The 20,559-nt window shown below is 47.4% G+C and overlaps 1 protein-coding gene across 4 annotated transcripts in view; it reads right to left on the minus strand.

The window, feature by feature from the left end:
* flna (filamin A, alpha (actin binding protein 280)) overlaps positions 1–3,924 on the minus strand; it is a 29,929-nt gene extending 26,005 nt beyond the window's left edge. For all 4 annotated transcript variants that reach the window (XM_078087685.1, XM_040194202.2, XM_040194203.2 and 1 more), the window contains exon 1: positions 3,609–3,924. The gene's annotated coding sequence lies outside the window, so the exon portion shown is untranslated. The remainder of the gene's footprint in view (positions 1–3,608) is intronic.
* Between the last annotated feature and the right edge of the window lie 16,635 nt (positions 3,925–20,559).

Below are 20,559 nucleotides of genomic sequence, written 5' to 3' on the forward strand. Positions count from 1 at the left end.
GCATGCCCTTACATCCACTAGGTCATTTAAAAAATAGAATGATACGTCTAAACAGTGATTCGGTTCTGGTCCCTGTAGGCGCATCATTTTTATTCAGTATATTTACTGCACCAGTTAACAGTGATTGGATACATTGAAACAGAAATGTGTAAAGGGATCATCAGGGGGTTTGATTTACACAAAAAGCGTTGCCTGGCAGTAAGAGTGAGAGAACTGGAGAGATAATTGCTTGCGGTGTATCGTTTCAAAGAAATTTGCAGAATAAAAAAAGCGGGGACATAACAAAGGGGCGGGGACATAACAAACAGAGACATTAGAATGTCTGTGATCTGAAGCACAAACTGACCTGCTGGTTTGTCTTTTGGCTCCCTCTGGTGAGTATTTATAACACTACATACGCCGGTTTACGTCTCGTCTCCAATGATACTACCAGTACACAACCAACCTTTAATGACTCCTATAAGTACACAACCCATCCTGCAGTGCTAATGCTAGTACAATAACATTGCTAGTACGGTACCAGTCTTCAATGACACTATACGGTACCAGTCTTCAATGGCACTATACGGTACCAGTCTTCAATGGCACTACTAGTACGGTACCAGTCTTCAATGACACTATACGGTACCAGTCTTCAATGACACTACTAGTACGGTACCAGTCTTCAATGACACTATGCGGTACCAGTCTTCAATGACACTATACGGTACCAGTCTTCAATGGCACTACTAGTACGGTACCAGTCTTCAATGACACTATACGGTACCAGTCTTCAATGGCACTATACGGTACCAGTCTTCAATGGCACTACTAGTACGGTACCAGTCTTCAATGACACTATACGGTACCAGTCTTCAATGACACTACTAGTACGGTACCAGTCTTCAATGACACTATGCGGTACCAGTCTTCAATGACACTATACGGTACCAGTCTTCAATGGCACTACTAGTACGGTACCAGTCTTCAATGACACTATACGGTACCAGTCTTCAATGGCACTATACGGTACCAGTCTTCAATGACACTATACAGTACCAGTCTTCAATGGCACTACTAGTACGGTACCAGTCTTCAATGACACTATACGGTACCAGTCTTCAATGGCACTACTAGTACGGTACCAGTCTTCAATGACACTATACGGTACCAGTCTTCAATGGCACTACTAGTACGGTACCAGTCTTCAATGGCACTGCTAGTACGGTACCGGTCTTCAATGGCACTATACATTACCAGTCTTCAATGACACTATGCGGTACCAGTCTTCAATGACACTATACGGTACCAGTCTTTAATGACACTACACATTACCAGTCTTCAATGACACTACACATTACCAGTCTTCAATGGCACTATACGGTACCAGTCTTCAATGCCACTATACGGTACCAGTCTTCAATGGCACTATACGGTACCAGTCTTCAATGATACTATACGGTACCAGTCTTCAATGGCACTATACGGTACCAGTCTTCAATGACACTATACAGTACCAGTCTTCAATGGCACTATACGGTACCAGTCTTCATTGGCACTATACGGTACCAGTCTTCAATGACACTATACAGTACCAGTCTTCAATGGCACTATACGGTACCAGTCTTCAATGACACTATACGGTACCAGTCTTTAATGGCACTATACGGTACCAGTCTTCAATGGCACTACTAGTACGGTACCAGTCTTCAATGACACCATACATTACCAGTCTTCAATGGCACTATACGGTACCAGTCTTCAATGACACCATACATTACCAGTCTTCAATGACACTATACGGTACCAGTCTTCAATGCCAACAGGTTCTCATCATCTCTCACCACACGACATCAACCGCAGGCGGAGCAGAGCTCAGCAGAGGAAGTGTCATGAATGCTGCACAAAGTGCCACTAACCACAAGATACAAACATAAGTGATGAGAGAAGTCAGATGCACAGATTACAGCTGCCGCATTACCATACTCTCTGTGTGTATGTGTGTCTTTTGGTAAAAGTAGGCCAAGGACAGGCGAGGTCTCCGTGTTAACATCTCACACGCTCTTTGCCAGCAGCCACTTCCTTTTCTCTTCATGCTCTCATCACCTCTTTATTATGAAGCCAAGAAGTTATACAATAAGTCAATCAAAATGTCTCCCAAACTTTGGGCCAGGCCAACGGAGTCAGCCGAAGGGGTGTAGAGGAAGGTTGTGACCACACAGCATGAAACTGTGCTGAAGGATGTTGGAAACAACGTTCCAATCCTTTAGTCTCTTTTAAGAGAACGAACAAGAGTAACATGAGGGACGGATAATGATGAATGTGGTGCCAGATTGAGTAATAACAGGAACCTATACGGTTTTAGATTTTAGAATTTTAGATTGTGAACCTGTATATTATAGATAGATAGATAGATGATAGACAGACAGACAGACAGACAGACAGACAGACAGACAGACAGACAGACAGACAGTCAGACAGACAGACAGACAGACAGACAGACAGATAGACAGACAGATAGATAGACAGATAGATAGATAGATAGATAGATAGATAGATAGATAGATAGATAGATAGATAGATAGATAGATAGATAGATAGATAGATAGATAGATAGATAGATAGATGATAGATAGATAGATAGATAGATAGATAGATAGATAGATAGATAGATGATAGATAGATAGATAGATGATAGATAGATAGATAGATAGATAGATAGATAGATGATAGATAGATAGATGATAGATAGATAGATAGATAGATGATAGATAGATAGATAGATGCATAGATGATAGATGATAGATAGATAGATAGATAGATAGATATATCTATCTATCTATCTATCTATAGATAGATAGATAGATGATAGATAGATAGATAGATAGATAGATAGATAGATAGATGATAGATAGATAGATAGATACATAGATGATAGATAGATAGATAGATAGATAGATAGATAGATAGATAGATACTTTATTGATCCCTTTTTTGGTATCACAGCAGCATGTAGAAAATAGAATAAAAAGACACACATTATATACAATATAATACGATAGAAATATTAAATTATTAAATTAAATTAAGTTAGATAAACTAAAACTGAAACAAAAGAATAACCTTCCAAAAGAGACAATAATAATAATTTGTAAAAGGAGAAGAGGGAACATATGTATGTTGCACAGGAATCCTTTTGGATGATTGAAGTTCTGTGATAATATGAAGTTATAAAGACGAGCGTCTCAACGTGTTGTCCTATTGTCCAAGTGAAGACCCGCGGGGACATCCTGACGTAGAAACGTGAGGGACGGGCACCGCTGGCCCACCAGCGGGGGGCGCGAGCCGCCGCCGCTCGCGCACTCGGACGTCGCCCCCCCTCCGGTAAAGAGCTCGAGCGCAGTCAGCGCGTTACCTTATTTGGTGCGCAGCCCCTAATTGAGACACCGGAGCGATGCTTCAGTCCACGTGAAGGATGAAGTGGGACGAGCTCCTGTCTTTTCCCACCGCGTCTTAAAGAGACGTTCTAACGCAGCGCGGCGTCATTGGGACTGTGTCCGCGCGCGTAACGAAAGAGAGACTCACTCAAAACTCACTCCCGTCCACGAGTCCGCAGCGGGGATACTTACACGGTTACACCGTCCTGTGGTCCCCTGTGGTCCCCTGTGTGTCCCCTCTGTGGTCCCCTCTGTGGTCCCCTGTGTGGTCCCTGTGTGGTCCTCTGTGGTCCGTTCAGTCAGTGCGCGCAGCAGCAACCTGCCGTCCCTTTGCTCACGGAGGGTGTGCGCCCTGGTCCTGGACCTCCCTTCCCACGCGCAGTCCCGGTGTGGGGGGGCGGGCTATTGGTTGTGCTGGTGCGTAAAGGAGAGGGTGGGGCGGGTAGAGATGGTCCTCTGTCTCTCTCTCTGCCTGTCCTCCGGCGCGAGAGCCTTAATTGGTAAACGGGTAGAACAAAAGACGTGATGGGGTGTAACTCTCTCTCTCTCTCTCTCTCTCTCTCTCTCTCTCTCTCTCTCCCCCTTTTCTCTTTTACAGAAAACATTGGTGACGTCATGACCGCGCCTTCTGATTTCAGAAGTATGATGTGACCGGCCCGTGCAGAAAACCAAATCTACCATCTTCTTCCTCTTTCACCGAGCGTGTGCAGGTGTGCGTGAGAGAGATACGAACACCTTTCTGTGTCCTCTGTCCTCTGTGTCCTGTCGTTGTTCAGACTAGTGATGGACTCAAATGTCCCTGAGGAGCTGAGCTCCTCTCTGTTAAACCCTACTAACCCCTAAGACTCTTACACACACACACACGCACACGCACGTGTGTGAGTGTGTGTGTGTGTGAGTGTGTGTGTGAGTGTGTGTGTGTGTGTGTGTGTGTGTGTGTGCTCTCCAGCTGAGCGTTGGCTCAGGGAAGAGGAATGTTGGCCTCTGCTGTGCGCTGTGTGCTGACGGAGGAGGGGGGGCAGCAGGGAAGGTGAAGTGTTTGGGGAGATTAAAGAGAGAGTGGACGGAAAAAGGAAGGGTGACAGTTTAACGAAGACGCTAATATACTTTGAATTCAACTGTGCCTTTTTTAGAAACCTTAAAGGAATAACAACGTGCACTTTGTTTCAGACGGGTGAGACTGGTTGACAGTTTTACAGGTGCTGGTAGACAGATGTTTGAACACAGGACCTGTTATTTCTTTACCAGACTAGTTTTAGGATAGTTTGGGTTTTACACCGAGGTCATATCATAAGAGCATCAATCTTATCCTCTAACTCTCCATAGCGAAGCAGTAATGTTAATAAAGCTGTCGGTTTCAGTTATATTAAGTTAAAGTAATTCAAATAAACATGTCAGGCATCCCGGCCGAGACAAGCCGTAGTCGTGACATAATCCAGCAATAAAAGCCATAACACTTTTTCACAGATCAGACAAACAGACATAAGATAACACCATAACACCATAAGATAACCATAACCTTTTCTATGGTAACCAGGACTACAAGCTCACGTGAACTTGTGCTGCCATGATCCTAATCCTAGCTTAGATTTGAAACTCCATGGAGTAGAGAGGGAGCGCCAGGAACTGATAAAATATTTATCTTTTTGTCCAAAACCCTTGAACGTGTGATCTTTAACCAACTCTCCTCTTATCTCCACCATAACAACCTCCTTGACCCCCACCAGTCAGGCTTCAAGGCCGTTCCACAGAGACTGCTCTCCTTGCTGTCTCAGAGCAACTCCACACTGCTAGAGCTCCTCTCTCTCCTCTGTCCTCGTCCTTCTGGACCTCTCTGCTGCATTTGACACAGTCAACCACCAGATCCTTGTCTCCCCCCTTCAGGAACTTGGTGTCACAGGCTCTGCTCTCTCCCTTCTCTCGTCCTACCTCGATGGTCGCACCTACCGGGTAACCTGGCGAGGATCTGTGTCTCTTGTCTTCTTACTGCTGGAGTTCCTCAGGGTTCCGTCCTGGGTCCCCTCCTCTTCTCGCTCTACACCAACTCTCTCTGCGCTGTCATTCGCTCGCATGGCTTCTCCTACCACAGCTATGCCGATGACACCCAACTAATTCTCTCCTTCCCTCTCTCGGACACTCAGGTGGCGGTGCGGATCTCTGCCTGTCTGACTGACATCTCTCAGTGGATGTCCGCCCACCATCTGAAAATCAACCCCGACAAGACTGAACTACTTCTCTTTCCGGGAAAAGATTTTCCGACCCAGGATGTGACAGTCAACTTTGACAACTACGTGTTAACACCCACTTTGACTGCTAGAAACCTCGGCGCGACACTCGACAGCCAACTCTCCCTGACTCCCAACATCACTGCGACAACACGATCCTGTAGATACTCGCTCTACAACATCAGGAGAATACGTCCTCTTCTCACTCAGAAGGAGGTACTGATTCAGGCTCTTGTCGTCTCCCTCCTGGACTACTGCAACTCCCTCCTGCAGGTCTCCTGCTACCACCATTCCACCTCTGCAGCTCGTCCAGAATGCAGCAGTTCCACTGGTCTTTAACCTTCCTAAGTTCTCCCACACTCCTCCACTCCTCCGCTCTCTTCACTGGTACCGGTGGCTGCCCGCGTCCAGTTCTAAACATGGTGCTCACGTACCGTGCTGTGAATGGATCGGGTCCAGCTTACATCCAGGACCTGGTCAAACCCGACATCCCGACCCACACTCTCTGCTCTGCATCTGAACCAAAATGATAGGAAGTTACCATTGTAGATGTGCATTTCTTGAATCTTTATAACGTTGACAATCAACAGAATAATTGTATCCAAAAGTCCTTACAGTTTGGTACATCTACCAAGTACATGTTCATACACATAATACAGCAAGATTGCATACACCTACTGAGGAGGCATTCGTGTAACAAAGCCAGCTAGGCTTATGTTGCAGTACAAACACAAACTATGGTATATTTGGACTGTTCTTGATGTTCAACATGTGGTCCCACAATGGAATTTTCCAAAATTGCCATGGAACAAATGCTAAGTTAAACCCTGGGTAACAAGGCCAACCCGCAAAGAACAAAATAAAAGAAATAGAAGGACAACCGATATTCCCATTTGAGTCAATGTAGCAATATGGTAGGAGCTGTGGCCACTTTTATGTGTACCAATGCCATTGCAATGGGTTAACTTTAGTATGAACCTCCGTACAAACCAACTTGCTGCACTTGCTGATGTCACAGCGCTGTCATTTCTACCCTGTCATTTCCACCTCTCACTCCACCTGTGACTAGCAGGTGTACAGAAGGAACAGATCATTCTGTACACCTGCCAGTCACATTCACCTTGTCAGCGAATCACACTTACCTGTCTACCCTACTCACTCCCTTCAGTATTTAAACTCCAGTCACTCACTCACTTGCTGTCAGATTGTTCTCTGCCTTTATGCCAGACCTTTATGGGTGTTGCACTAACAACAAATTGAGTGGTGCTTCCAGAGTAAATTATTAATAGTTGACAATTTAAGCTTCACAAAGCATATAGCTACGGCCAAATGACTGACAGCTTTACTTATTTTCTGTAACCGGTGTAACATTTCATTGTGACGGAACCCACGTGCTGGTTAACTAGCCAGCTAGTCAGTTTTCTAGCTGCCTATATAGCTTCCCACATGTGAAGTAGGTATTAATCCGTTCGTCAACTCCTGTTTCGAAGCTACTTCTCCGGTGTACTGGTCCCCAATGAGAAAGTGACATGACGTTGGTTGGTGGTTTTGTGCATATTTCCTTTAGAATAACGTTGATCCACAGGGTATTTACCTCCTCAGATGATAGGGGTTCCAACTCAGACGTTTTTGTGTTTTTTTATGCCATTAGCGAAAGAACAAATGCAGAACATGAAGTACACTCATCTCATTTTCAACTGCCTATTTCTGCTCGGGCCGTGGGGGAACCTTTTACCAAACCATATAGATATCCTGACCATGGATACCACAAACAGGATTGGTGACAAGGCCTAGCCCCGGTGAAGGCCAATCCTCACCGGAGAAGACTTTGACAAGACCCCGAACACAACTCTCACTTTGGGATTGGATGGCCTGATGAAGTGACCCCCCCCCCCCCTCGTACTCCCGCAGCACCGCCCACACTATCACTATCAATATCACTATCATACGCCTTCTTTAAGTCCATAAATCACATGTAGACCGGATGGACATACTCCCAAGCTCCCTCCATGATCCTTACAGGAGTAAAGAGCTGGTCCCTCTTTCACCAGGAATCGGAAATCCATGGTTCTACTATTTTGCGGCACATTGGAGTAGACTTTACCAGGAAGGCTGAGCAGTGTGAAGCCCCTGTATTTTGCACACACTCTTATCCCCCTTTTTGAGTAGAGGAAGCACCACCCCAGTCCTCCACTGCCATGGGGTACACCCATGATTGACTCATGTTGACTGAATAGAAGACCACTACTGTGCACTGAATGTGAAGGAGCATTCATTCACTAGTTCAACAGTCATACGACAGTATTGATCTTCTCATTTAGCTCTTTGCAAGACTGAATAAGAACATTGCCTAAAATGAGATTTGTTTCTGCAATGTTTCTTTAGTTTCCTTCACTTTGTAGTGTACAAGTTCCCCCTGGGTCTTTGTGGAACAGAGGCGGCTTAACATAGACAGAAGGCAGACAGAGAAAAAGGGAGGAGAGCGATATTAAGCGGGGATGGAGAAAGTTCTATCTATGTGCATGTTTGTGAATCAGCAAGTATTAATACGAGACAGATGTTTGCCTCTGTGGTTGTGAGCTCGTCCAGTCGGTCAGTGACATCATCCCTATGCAGCTTGTAGAAGTTACACTTCCAGTTGGGGTAAATTCTCTCTCTCTCTCTCTCTCTCTCTCAAACATGTTTCATGAAATTGACGGGTAGAAGGTTCCATGCACACTATAACGTAACACTGTGATCCATACCAACCAGGGGAAAGAAGAAGGCAACAATGACTAGGAACATTGTGTATTATTTGGGTTTTGAAGAAATGATGCTCGATCTTCCAAAACTGTCTTCAGCTAAAGGAAAGGAAATAACTGTCCTCAACTCAGTACAGGGACTGAACGGACAAAGTGTATACAGGTTGAAGGGGAAGGTCAGGAGACCGGAACAGGTGAAAGTGCATCAGGTGGGTAGGTAGAGGGGCAACAGCACGAAGCTCTAGGTTCCCTTCCAGCATCCTTTTGGGAGTTCTTAGGGACCAACAGATCCTCAACAGTTTGTTTAATAAAAAGTGGCTTGTCATTTTCCTACAAAATTCAATTCATTTTATTTTGTACAGCCCAAAACAAATTAGCCTCAGAGGGCTTCACAGTCTGTACACACATCCTCTGTCCCGAAACCCACACATTGGGGGGGAAAAAGGGAAGAAACACAAGCCAGGAAGGTGTGTTACCTTTACCCTCGGAACATCACCTTTCCACAATAAACTTCCGTCTTCACAGGAAATATCTGGGTTATTAGGAGTAGATCGTGGTTGTAGTATAAAGAAAGACAAAAATGTGCTATTACTGAAATACACAAGGTACATGACAAACGTTTGCATTGACTTGTTGTTTCACACAAAGGATGAACTGCGGTGTCCCATCCACAGACCCATCCACAGATTTCACAGTTCTCCCTTCAAGTTTATGTGCATAACATTGGGAACAATTGCATGGGATATCTACGAATTATGGCAAATTCTTTTCAGTTTCTCTTTGAGCAACTTGTACAGTAATCAAAAGTTACAACAAATATACTGTCATTCGTAAATAATCCGGAAAAGCAAATCGTATGTGATCCGTAAAAGCATGAAGCAGGAAATACAAAGACCGCAGAAATGGCAACGGGCCAAAGACATGGTGGTTCATAGAGCCCCTCTGACAGCCTCTTAACAAAGCTTCTCCCTGACACCAAGTCATGGCGCCAAAGTGGTAAATTGTTTAACTGAGTTGAGAACGTTCCCCCTGCTCTCACTTACTGCCTCCCGTTGTCATTCACACACTCCAACGACTGAGCTGAATATAACGTACAAGCTGCTGCTGACAAATCGTACACATTCCCAAACACACACACCGGGCCCTACATGCGACCCATGAACACAACTTTAAAGCCCACTTGCAGGTAATCTAACAAACTCCTTGGTCTGTCGTCTCTCCCCATGTGACTCAAAGCCAAAAGGCTCACACATGTGTACGGTGGCCCTGAAGTGCAAAACACAACGGCAAATAGGGACGCACAACGAAATGAACTCCCTACGTAAAGGGTGGGGCCTTAGAGGAGAGGACGGACCCTTCTGATTGGACAGACGAATCAGGGTCCGTCCTCAGATATCTGCTATGAGGCCCCATCCTTTCCGTAAGGAGTTAATGTCCTTGTGTTGTCCTATTTGCCGTCGTGTTTTGCGCTTCAGGGCGTATGACAATGTAGAATAATTATGGGAAAGATGTCACTCGTGAAAAGGGATGTGGACGAATACCGTGACCATCTCCTATAATTCAGCATTTAAAGTTACTGTATATCATTGGCAGAAATCGGTGTATGTGTTTTTTGTGTGAGGAATTGTTGCGTATCCGTTAGCTTAGAATGAACCGGCCGCCATGTTTCCACCGTAGACCAGAACGCACAAACCAAGCACTCGCATTGGAGACGGACACTCGCATTTCCTGTTGACCACCAAAACTCTCCATGCTTAGCAAGCAGGAGGAACTTCACTTGGTTACAATCTATGATAAAATAACTTTGGTTCTCTCTTGATTTATTCCCTCAGTCAACACGGTAAACAGTTTATGGTCTCAGTCTCTAGTTCACGTCGTCTTCAATACAGCATGATGCTCTATAGTAAATCATTTGGAGTCGGACAGACCATAAAGCAGAGGAGTTGGGCTCCCTGTTATTGACTGACTTCGTTTTCAACTATTCTGGTTTCCTAAAATGTCCGTTTTGAGGGTTTGTTGTCTGCAGCAAAGTGAAGGAGCGTTCAGCTGTTCCAGCATCATGCAGCCGAAGTGCCACGACCTGTGAAGGTCAGCCGACGACGCATTGATGTGACGCGTGTTCAAACTGTCATGGACAGCTCTGCAGATGTGCACGGGACACACACAGATTCCTCAGCTCATATTTACATGGACATGGGTCACTTTGAATACCATTTAAATTCATCTAATCAGAAGTGAACTGAGCTTAGCAGTTCATTAAACACACAACAGATGTGAAATAGAACAGCAAACACAACCAGAGCCACGGACACCTTCAACAGACTCTTTATGAGCCACACGGTGCGGATGTGAAGTCACAGAGCAGCCAGCTGACTCACTGAGCTCTGATGTCTGCTGCCAGGGTGACCAGTGTTGTGTGTGTTTATTCCGGTGGATGAGTACAACGCGTGTGTGGTTAGATGTCTAGCAGGTGTGCTGTTGTTTGTGGGATTGCTGTGAACCAAAGCGTTTTCTCTTATCTTATGTGGTTCGGTGTAACGTGTTACTGGAACCAGAGCTCATTATGAGGAAATCCTGCATGTGAGATGAAGACTGACAAATATCTAGATGCTCTAGCTTATTTTTTCATGTGAAATATTCCGGCAGTGTTTACAAATGACACAGTCCAAGCATGTCCACATGTCCACATGTCCACATGAAGGATCCAGAGTCTGACACACAAGCTGAAGGATTTAGTTTTACTGGAATGAATGTGAAAAATACAGGATGTAAACAGAACTCTCTCTGAGAAACAAATTCATATACATGCACAATCATTGAAAAATGTCTTCATGGGACTTTGAAGACCAAAAGCCAAGAAGGCCGACATCTCCAACAGGTAAGGAGGAGGGAGCTGGGAACAGGTGTGTTGGTGCGAGGAGACGTGGAGATGAAGTGGAGTCGGATTCCTTAAACACCAGCGTTTTCTTCATGAATCCTTCTAACCATCTTTCTTTGACCCTGTGAGGTCATCTTTTGACAATCCAGCCAGGGAGAATGGAAACTGTGGCGGGGAAGAGGAAGGGAGGAGGACAGTAGGAGATGAGCAGGGCCGAGAGCCAGGGAAGCCCTAACCTCCCGCACAGTGTCACACCGGCTGCATGAGTCACCAGAAGAGGGAGAAGAAGAATTACTGCCAACATCGCCTTGAAAATGTAATGACATTAAAATAGTAAAAACGTATTTTACTCTAACCCACTTTTCTCTTATCAGAACAGGTTTATAGTTTGAGGTTGTTTGTCAAAATGAATCCAACGTGTGATTGTCTCAGTCCCTTCGTGTAGACTGTGGACGTGAGACACTTGACAGGTGTGGTTCGGACCAGGAGGGTGGAGTGACCGCTCCAACCGTTCCATAATAAGAAAAAGCCGAGAGAAACGTTTGGACCACTTCCCAGATGTGCACTTCCTGTTGGGTAATCTGTACACGGGCTCTGAGGCAGGACGGGAGTGTGTTTCAGTAAACATGGAAGAGCTGCTCGGTAACTGCGTGGACATGGAAATCAGACGGGGTCGAGCATCAATACAACACTCACAGACTTTAAAAGGAGACCTGCCTGAGCTGGATGAATCACAACACAGGAATCTGAGGCTGGTATGTTGCACAAACACACATACACACAGTGGTTGTGATGTCCAGCTGTGAGGGGAAGGGTCTCTGTGTTACAAAGCGTCTGAAGCCCCTCCAGCCCAACTGTTACTACAGGTCAGAAGCATCTACCAACCCAGCAGCGCACGTCCATGACTGCATTCAAGCCCTCGGGCGCGTCTCCACCTGCAAACACAGCCTTTTAAGGCGAGCGCTCTCCCTTCCTCTGTCTTTGCCGACTGTGTTTCTGTGTCTTTCAGTCGCCCTGCACACACACACACACACACACACACACACACACACACCTCCACCGCCCTGCTGTGTCTCCACCTTCCTTCCTTTTCGTTCCCTTTCCAGCAAGCCGGCGGACCGGATTCCCCTGAGCCGCGTCTCGGCCCTCTACCCTCCTGAACCCGTCCAAACACACCCGGTGCAGATACCAGCACGTCCACCTTGAGCTCAGGGTGAGGCCGGTGCCGGCCGGTCTCTTTGCAGAAGTTCAGTAGATTCCTGGACGGGAGAACGTGTTCTAAATTTGGCTCAGGGGCTGGAAAAGATGTTGTAGATGTAGTTTGGTGGCTTCTACAATTGTGTGCATGTGGCGCGAGGGGCTCCAGTACTTTTGTCCATATAAGGGAGGAGGAATGTGGAGAGAGTGAGCAGCTATGAATGGCTGATCCACCCGACCCCCCCGGACCCTCCTCCTTCCTCCCAGGAATCTAGTTTTCTTGCGCTACGTCTTCCAGATTTCACGAGTGCGTCAGCCAGTATCCACACACATGCTCATGGGTGTGTTATTTGTATACTCACACACACCTCTCCGTCAGTTGGTGGGGTCAAGGTGATGCGATAGATGATATCAGAGGCTGTCAGCATGACATCATAACCCACCCGCTCACTTATCGGTTACCTGTGTGTGTGTGTGTGTGTGTGTGTCGCTGCCCAGGTGAGGCTGTGTGAATCATACGGTTTCATCATCGCTTGCACACGAACCCATCACACCTGTGGGACTCGTCTGCTGTGTGTGCGTGTGTGTGTGTGTGTGTGTGTGTGTGTGTGTTTCTCTCTCTGCCATTCGACTGCTCATGCGTGTCAGGCGACGGCTGTCGTCTTCATCTGCATCTGGACTGAATTCCCTGGAAGCAGATGTTAAAGGAAACAAATGGTGATGTCACCCTACACCACTGTGAGCGCGTGTTACAGCAAGACGCACAAAGAATGTGTGTGTGTGTGTCGGGCAGAGAGGAACAGGGAGAGTGTTTTTCCTGTGGACTAGTTGACCCCAGCGATCCGTCTTGGCGCAGCACCTCACCCCCGTCCTTCCTCCTCTGCTGCTGGAACCCGCGCTGCTTGTCTCCTGCTGCGTCCTCCCCCCAGTCGCCTGCCGGCCAGCAGCACGTCTCTGGACGCCGATGTGCGTGCTGGTTGGTGCATGGTTGCTTGTTACTTGTGGTTCATGGTGGAAGGACACAAACATTCGGTTGGGTGGACGTTAACGTCAGGCCATGATGTGTTCGCGCCGGCCCCAGCGACTGTACTTGTGTTAAGTACGAGCTTCCTAAGCCTCTGCTGGGCCTCAGTTCAGCCTCCCAGTGACCAAACTGCTCCCTCAATAACAGGAAGGAAACATTTTCTAAATGTTGTAGCTTGATGATCATGTAAACAAAGGCATTTCGTTAAGGACACATTTTTTTCATGTTCAAGTGAAAGTAAAAGTAAAAGTCTTATTTCAAAAATAACACAACGTGCTCATCTTAAGCCAAACCGTGTTAAACACACCGAGTGGTCTTCGGTTCGAAAAATGTTTCCCTCGAGACAGAAATGTGTAGCTAATTATATTGAGGATTAGTCAATCTGTATCTGTTGGATTACTGTCTCACACACACACACACACACACACACACACACACACACACACACACACGCACACACAGGATCCCGCCCCGGTGCTCCTGCGTGAGCTGCATGACATCATATGATCTCATTACTGAGGCAGCTGAGCCTGACGCACAGACCTGTGCAGACAGGACCTGCAGATCAGAGCGCTGCACCATTATGGGATTTAAGATGCAATACATAATTATATATAAAAAATACATGCATATATATTTTTTTACAGTACAGGTGAATTATTGTCTTTGTCTTTACTGTCTTTTGTCCCCCCCTTTCTGTCTTTGCTTTGGCAGCACATGAATGCACCTGAATAGAGATGGGGAGTTGGGGCTGGACACGTCTCAACAGATGTCAGAAGACATGGTTGGGTTCTGAGACAAGCGTGTTTACTCTGAACGTTGCTAAATCTACGAGACGGCACGTCAAGGCCGGTGTGTTTCCCTTTTCCTGGTACCATGTCGAGTCTACTGAGAACCTGGTGGACCCCGTGACGATGGCTGATAGATCACATAGCAAACTCACTCTCTTATGTTTCCTGTGGCCGTGGTCTCCACGGCAACGCCTCGTTTTCAATTCCTCATTAACAATATGGGCGTTAAATGCCAACTCAGCAGAAATATACACTTGTTGCACAATTTCCGACATGCCACAGCTGCCACAGAGACCCGCGTGCCACCCTCCATCCTCCAGATCCGCCTCGTGACTAATGCTGTGCTTCTCCTGCTTTACACAGCAGAAAAACATCACAGCCCTATGAAACATCCACAAGCTGTGTGGTTGAGTTCAGGACTTGATATTCATCCGATTGGCAACAAATCCCGATGAAATACGACGTCTCTCGCGTGTCCCCCCTGTGATTTCTGCTGAAGAGACAAACATTTAAAAATCTCCTCACTATATATTAGTTCCTCAAACAGCTGGTTAGTTTACTCTTAACTAGCGTTATAAAACAGGGGGAAACACTATGTAGCAGGGATGACTCCTAAAGGCCAACCAGGTTAGCATCCGCCAGCCGGGCCAATGGAATCTTTGCTTTGGACTTGATTATTGCAGATAATACGCTCTGTGTACACGAACGTTTATGATACTTTTTCCAAAATGAGCAACGCATTGAGATCTTCTCAGCGTAAACTCAAGCAACAGACGTGAAAAGCTGTCGTTGAGTTTAGTCGTCTCATTTAGCCGGTTGGCAACTCTGAGCCCGACTCGTTTCAAGACACGGAATCTCCTGAGAGGTATTTCCTGTTTCATTTTGCGTCTCCAAAGCTCTCGTTAACCCGTATCAAAGGCATCTACCAACAAGTACGTTCAGAAACATTGACACATTGAGGAGGGAACAGAAGAATGCAAACATGCTGACTCATTTCCCGGTTTTGGACTCATTCCTGCAGAACGCTCCGTGTTTGGTGTTCTATTGAGCCGTCGTTGTAACAGGACAGTATATGGAGGAGAAAATACATCGGCTGGAGATACACAAACAGCCCTTGTTAGCAGTTAAATTCACTGCTGTTTTTTTCATGCAATTATTTGAGAATAAGAATAAATCTAATTCCTGACATTTCCCCTTCAGGTCACAACAATAAGGAGGTGAGACTTACTTCAAACAGAACTCTGAAGAAGAATTAACTGATTTGTTAGCAAAAACAATAATTCCAATAGGACTTTAGAAAAAGAACAAATACATCTGGTACACTGTTGTTCTGTTTTAAAGCTATTTGACCTCTTCTCAATGTACTGAAGGAACGACAGAAACCCTGAGGGGTGACACATCTATGACTGTCAGTCAAAACAAATTCATAATTGTTCGGAGAGACAAATGTCGAGCCGTGGTCTGGATCTGGTATTTGTTTCATTCAGCCAATAGCAAACTGTTGAATGTTGAAAAGACCGTGGAGAGGCTTAAATAATAATCAGTTTGTCCAACCCTCCACCCACCTACCCATCCACCTGTCCATCCATCCCTGCACCCATCCATCCATTCATACACCTATTCATCCCCCCCCTCACCGACCCATCCATCCTTCTGTTCATCCCCCCACTCACCCACTCACCAACCCATCCATCCTTCTATTCATCCCCCCACTCACCGACCCATCCATCCTTCTGTTCATCCCCCCACTCACCCACTCACCAACCCATCCATCCTTCTATTCATCCCCCCACTCACCAACCCATGCATCCGTCTGTTCATCCCCCCACTCACCCACTAACCAACCAATTCATCCCCACACTCACCCACTCACCAACCCATTCATCCTTCTATTCATCCCCCCACTCACCCACTCACCAACCCACTCATCCCCCCACTCACCAACCCATGCATCCTTCTGTTCATCCCCCCACTCACCAACCCATTCATCCCCCCACTCACCCACTCACCAACCCACTCATCCCCCCACTCACCAACCCATGCATCCTTCTGTTCATCCCCCCACTCGCCCACTCACCAACCCATTCATACCCCCACTCACCCCCTCACCAACCCATTCATCCCCCCACTCACCCACTCACCAACCCATTCATCCCCCCACTCACCCACTCACCAACCCATTCATCCCCCCACTCACCCACTCACCAACCCATTCATCCCCCCACTCACCCACTCACGAACCCATGCATCCTTCTATTTATCCCCCCACTCACCCACTCACCAACCCATCCATCCGTCTGTTCATCCCCCCACTCACCCACTCACCAGCCCATTCATCCCCCCACTCACCCACTCACCAACCCACTCATCCCCCCACTCACGAACCCATGCATCCTTCTGTTCATCCCCCCACTCACCCCCTCACCAACCCATTCATCCCCCCACTCACCCACTCACCAACCCATTCATCCTGTCATTCCACAGACACCCACTCACCAACCCATTCATCCCCCCACTCACCAACCCACTCATCCCCCCACTCACCAACCTATGCATCCTTCTGTTCATCCCCCCACTCACCCACTCACCAACCCATTCATCCCCCCACTCACCCACTCACCAACCCATGCATCCTTCTGTTCATCCCCCCACTCACCCACTCACCAACCCATTCATACCCCCACTCACCCCCTCACCAACCCATTCATACCCCCACTCACCCACTCACCAACCCATGCATCCTTCTGTTCATCCCCCCACTCACCCACTCACCAACCCATTCATCCCCCCACTCACCAACCCACTCATCCCCCCACTCACCAACCTATGCATCCTTCTGTTCATCCCCCCACTCACCCACTCACCAACCCATTCATACCCCCACTCACCCCCTCACCAACCCATTCATCCCCCCACTCACCCACTCACCAACCCATGCATCCCCCCACTCACCCACTGACCAACCCATGCATCCTTCTGTTCATCCCCCCACTCACCAACCCATTCATCCCCCCACTCACCCACTCACCAACCCATTCATCCCCCCACTCACCCACTCACCAACCCATTCATCCCCCCACTCACCCACTCACCAACACATGCATCCCCCCACTCACCCACTGACCAACCCATGCATCCTTCTGTTCATCCCCCCACTCACCAACCCATTCATCCCCCCACTCACCCCCTCACCAACCCATTCATCCCCCCACTCACCCACTCACCAACCCATTCATCCCCCCACTCACCCACTCACCAACCCATGCATCCTTCTGTTCATCCCCCCACTCACCAACCCATTCATCCCCCCACTCACCCCCTCACCAACCCATTCATCCCCCACTCACCCACTCACCAACCCATTCATCCCCCCACTCACCCACTCACCAACCCATGCATCCTTCTGTTCATCCCCCCACTCACCCACTCACCAACCCATTCATCCCCCCACTCACCCACTCACCAACCCATGCATCCTTCTGTTCATCCCCCCACTCACCCACTCACCAACCCATTCATACCCCCACTCACCCCCTCACCAACCCATTCATCCCCCCACTCACCCACTCACCAACCCATGCATCCCCCCACTCACCCACTCACCAACCCATGCATCCTTCTGTTCATCCCCCCCCTCACCAACCCATTCATCCCCCCACTCACCCACTCACCAACCCATTCATCCCCCCACTCACCCACTCACCAACACATTCATCCTGTCATTCCACAGATACAAAAACCTGGCCAGTTCAATTCCAGACAGTGAAGACTTTGCTGGGTGTGACAACGATAACATTGCTGTATGTGGAGACAAACTTGTGTTATAACAAACACGTGAAACGTGTCCACGCTCCTTCCACCGTGTTCATGCAGAAATAAATACACATGCTAGTTGTATTCCGTGTCCTTTGGGTAGTGGACAAAAGGAGGCCGCGTCCCTGTCGTCATGAAGTTACATGACGCTCTGAGACACACACACAGCGCTGCCCACACACAGATAACACGCACCTCCCAACACACTTCCGTTTTCAGAGTAACACACAGAGTGTGAAGCACCACACCCACCAGTCACACTGGTCAGTGTGTGTTTGTGACAGGGTGTGGTTGTGAGCCACTCACTGTTGGTGATGTGTTCTATTTCTACATTGTGGTTGTCAAGAGAGCAGCTTGTGAAAGAATAAACCAAAAGTTATTGTTTAAACCGTCATGGTCGTTCAATGATCTTTGACCTGAGAATGAACCCCTTCTGGTAAAACACTATTCCAGTGAAATGAATAGTTCTGCAATTTCTGAAATTCACTTAAAAATCCCCTTTCTTTGCAAGACTGAGTTTAGGAGACGGGATATTTTATGTTACCTGAATGTGATATAATACATCATTTATCTAAAACGTCTACATATAAAAAAGAAATAAACGTACGCCTCACTAATTCATCAACCTCACATGTTCTGCACTTCAAAAGGCCTGCCAAGAAACAACCCAACACAAAACTCCCCTGACCTCATGCAGAAACCTTTCTGGTATTCTTATCTTAACTGGTTCTGTTGGTTCGTACCAGCGAGCCACAACCGACTGCGACTCATGATCAACGCCCCAAAAAGCCTTTCTGTGTAGTCTGCATGTCGCCCCGTCTGCGTGGCCCCGGGTTCTCCGGCTTCCTTCCACAGTGCAAAGACTAGAGTTCCTGTGAATAGTCCGTGGACGTGAGTGTGGACGCTTGTTTGTCTCTGTGTCAGCCCGCCATAGAGGACAACCCACCAGTGAAGACCTATAAGGATACGAAAGCAGCCGACCCTCACGTGACCCTCACGCCAGAGGAACTTCCACCGGACCGTTCTCCTCACTCACTCACGTTTCTCCTCACTCACTCATGTTTCTCCTCACTCACTCGAGTTTCTCCTCACTCACTCATGTTTGAGCGGTTCTTCGGCCCAATGTTTCATACTTTGCTCTTTTCGCTCAGTGAGCTGGTTCTCGAAAGCCGGGTTGAAGCCGCTGGAGAAGATACTGAATCATTGAAAACATTGACAACAAAAGGCTTTACACTTCCACTCCCAACAAACAGGCATCGTGTTGCCAATTGTGAGCATTTGTCAGGAACCAACGTGTTTCTATGTTGTGCTAGGCTAAGCTAACATCGTCGTCAGTGACAGGAAAAATAGATAAGTTCATTTCCCAAGATGTCCAAACCTACAATTCATCACTTGTGTTAGTGGAGGATTCACAGTCCTTGATCTAAAGACTCCTGATTTTAGCTCGTCTGGAAAAACAAGCAAGCTATTTCTGTTGCAACGTGTGTGTTAATGTCCGTGTGTGTGTGTGTGTGTGTGTGTGTGTGTGAGTGTGAGTGTGTGTGTGTGTGTGTGAGTGTGAGTGTGTGTGTGTGAGTGTGAGTGTGTGTGTGTGTGTGTGTGTGTGTGTGAGTGTGTGTGTGTGTGTGTGAGTGTGTGTGTGTGTGTGTGTGTGTGTGTGTGTGTGTGTGTGTGTGTGTGTGCGTCATTGGTCACCAGAAACAGGCACATGCTGCAGGACCATTTTTGGTCCTCGCTCTCTTTCCATGGTCACGCTGTCGTCCTGGCCCCTCGTGGGGTTGAGCTCAGACACGGAGATGTCTGGAGGAGGTTGGCCCAGATGGGCCTGAAGGAGACGGGGAGGAGGAGCACAGCTGATAGATGACCTTCACACATCCTGCAGGCTTATAACCCACTGAGATATCTCCTCTGGCACTCACCAAGGAGTGGCAGGGCATTGCCACTTATTAATCAGGGCTGGTGTGAAATGACTGTTTGCACGAAGATATCACGTATTTGTTTCTAGACACGTAGATTAGATGCATTTAATCACAGAGATCCATTTCCAGATGTAAAAGTTAGTGAGAACAGCATCACAAAACTCGCCGTGCTGAGTAATGTGTGAGAGAACGTCGGAATCACAATTCCTCACATTCCAAGGAGCAACGTTTGTTCTGCATTGTAGATGATAATGACATGAGCTCCTCGTGCGTTTTAATGAGATAAGAAAGTAGGCCACAGAAAGCCAGGGCCTGTAACTATGTATGATGCAATAGTGACATCTAGGGGCCATTTTATAGAGTGCTTTAGCTCCCTCCACCACAGGGACCTCCGACCCAGGCACCTCCACCACAGGAACCTCCACCCAAGGGACCTCCACCACAGGGACCTCCACTCCCAGGACCTCCCCCAAAGGGACCTCCACCACAGGGACCTCCACCCCAGGGACCTCCACCACAGGGACCTCCACTCCCAGGACCTCCCCCAAAGGGACC

The sequence above is a fragment of the Gasterosteus aculeatus genome, chromosome 2 (assembly GCF_964276395.1).
Source record: "Gasterosteus aculeatus chromosome 2, fGasAcu3.hap1.1, whole genome shotgun sequence".
Classification (NCBI taxonomy): Eukaryota; Metazoa; Chordata; class Actinopteri; order Perciformes; family Gasterosteidae; genus Gasterosteus; species Gasterosteus aculeatus.